Genomic DNA, 3,011 nt, shown 5'->3' with positions numbered 1-3,011 from the left:
CACACACACACACACACACAAGAAGACTCACATATATCTGCAAAGACGATCGGCTTAGAGAATCACACATGACTGATGCTTAACTTTTGGAGGCAAATAAACATTTATATACCACTGAGATCATGTTCATTGTTAAAAGTAATCCCTACAACTTGAGTTCATTTTGGGGGTTTTTCTCCATTATTGGAGAAATACTTGCATATAAACCCCTAGTTTTGTCGGACTGTGCATGAATCCATGAACTTGTCAGCCTTTTGTAATGAGGGTTATGAAAATAAAACACAAAATACTGGCACTGGTTGACTCTTGTCATAACACATGACACACACATTCTTCTCGGATGCTAATGAACAGTTGAGTGACTCAGTGTTATGGTTATGGCTCCACTAAAGCCAGTAGCTATGAGAAGATTAAGGAGGACTTCAGATGCACCCAAAACAAGCTCAAGGAATCTTATTTGGCCTTTTAGCAGAGGGAGATTAAGTCTGACCACGAGTCCTTCTGCATGCTTAATATTTCAATTATTATCATTGCAGATACCAAAGTGAAGGACAACTGTGTGTATGTGTGTGTGTGTGTGTGTGTGCAAGTTTCTGTATTTCTGTGCACACGCCAAGTATTGACCAAGTGCATGTAATGTATGGATGTGGTTTTATTTTTGACAAGTAAAGCACATCTGTCTCTTGCTTTACGATAACAGTGCCTCTTAATCTCTGTCGTGACTCCCTGATTCATGGTAAGGATGTTTGTCTTCTTAATGGTGGAGGTGGGAAACGCAGAGCAGAGCTGGAGAACAGGAGCTGATGTTGGACGAAGAACCGACACATTTCCCCTATGAATTGCTGATAGCAACTAACTTGCCAGTAAGCCTCGGTCTCGTGTGAAAGGTGATTCGTCAATGATCTATTTTATGGCCTCAACCTGGCTTTTCTTCCATTTTTCTTATCTCTAATCCCATCAAATTTTATTTCTTTCCCTTCATCTTGCACTACTCAAAGTCCCTGGCTGAGCATTAGTCTAAAAAGGTCACAAGACAGAGATTCATAGTGTTTCATTAAAGTCCTCTATCACCTAAGAAGCCAAGACTCAGCATGAGGGAAGGAGTAGGCAGACAGAGATGGATGAATAGGGGTTGTTCGTGTCGAGAGCAGGTGTGGATGTTGTGTCTATGCATATGTGTTTGGGTGTGTGTATCCAACAGACAGCCATCTGAGGTAATATGCATGCGAGGGGCCAGGCCACAGGCCAGGGGAAATAACTTTTGGAGATCAGTTATGTTTTAAACTGGCCTGTTTTATAACCAAAGGTGTGCCGTCGTCCGCTTGAGCAAAACAAATTGCTTAACCTGCATGTGTTTCTGTTTACCTGTGACATCTGTTGTAAGGAATTAGTCATGCAAAGCCCTTGAAACATTTACTGAGCTGCCATTATGCTTAGTAACAAAGCACACATAATCATAACAGTTTACATTTTTGGGCAAAATGTTAAAACAATTATTAAATTAAAGCAAGTGAACCATGCAATTAATGTGTTTTTAATGTTTCCAGGAAAATGTGGATCATTTATTAAATGGATGATATAATAAATTGAAACAACTTTTCATTACTCAAGGCTAAAATCTGTAGCTTTCAACATGTTGCACTCTTTTTTGATTGTGAAAGGTAATTGTAATGACTTTTAAAGCAAATTGGGTAGAGGTGTTGTTCCAGGTTGGGTGGAAATCTGCTGTCAGCCATTGCAAAAAACTGAAATGCATCAATTTAATTCCAGTGTGCTGGCTCTGTTTTGACCCACGTTTATTGGCGTTATCAACCACGACAGGTGTAATTAGTAGCAGAGTGTGCATCATTTTAACCTTTAGAAGAGCCTGAACTGCTGTCTTGTTGCCATGCTTTTTCCATTAGCAGGATATTGTGCCAGTTTGTGAGTAGATAACATGCTGAAGGGATGAAAACATGGAATAAACAGCCCCGGCCGAATGAAGGGATAGCATGAGTTTACAGATTAGTCCTCCCCACAGGGCGGAGGGGTCTGTTTCACAATGTGCTTCCACTCAGCCCATATCTTGAGTTGCGTGAGAGATTTCCATATCTCACACACTCTTGTAAATCACAATTGAACAGTAGTAACTCAAAGAATGAACTCCAAACACATCTGTTATCAATTTGGGCCCAGGGGTTCTGCCAATCGGGCAGACTCAGAGACCACCCCTCAACGCAGATTTACTGGCCTCATCACCTCACAGGACTGCAGGAACGCCTTCCCCCTCCCGTCACACTGGGACACACAGCTCACACTTACACAGCTGCAGGTGGGTGAGGTACAGGAAGGTGTGTGCAGTTGGAGGGCTTCACATTGGGGGAATATGTAGACCCCAACACACATTGATGTAAACAGAAACAGAAACTGCTCACCTAAAATAAATAAGAAAATGTAAAACACAAGTAATGTGTTACTTTACAATACACATTTAGTAGACTAGAAGTTGTATTAAATGGAATAAAAAAATAATTATTAAGCTATATATCACTTGTCAGTTGCTCTGTGCGTGCTCAAAAATGCTGGCTCTATCTGATCTTTAACATTTTCACAATTCGTGCAAAACCGAGAGTTTCTCTGGCCAGCGCGCTGCTGGCCTTACTCAGCAATTGGACATACCAGTTCACATTCTGGAGATTGAATACTCCCCAGTTTATATCCAGATCCTGCAACATGGAATGCGTGCATGAATCAGTTTCAGAGCTCATCAATATCTGCTGTGTGACATCTCTGTGGACACACCACTCACCAGCTCCACAGTGCTCGAGGGTCAGAAGATTACAGTGAGGTCTCAAACCTGCAGAGGTTAATTCCAGCTCACGGGGGTGCTTTGCATGTTCTTGAAACAGACAGTGTGGGTTGCAATATCCCCTGAGGGTGGTGTTGCAGTTTTGGGCACAGAGCTCTGTAAGGGCCTCTTTAAAATAGACTGAGGAAAGTTTGGGTGAGAAGTACATGCAGTTGAGAGTGTG

This window comes from Trematomus bernacchii, unplaced genomic scaffold (assembly GCF_902827165.1).
Source record: "Trematomus bernacchii unplaced genomic scaffold, fTreBer1.1, whole genome shotgun sequence".
NCBI classification, from domain to species: Eukaryota; Metazoa; Chordata; class Actinopteri; order Perciformes; family Nototheniidae; genus Trematomus; species Trematomus bernacchii.
This window is presented reverse-complemented; position numbering follows the sequence as displayed.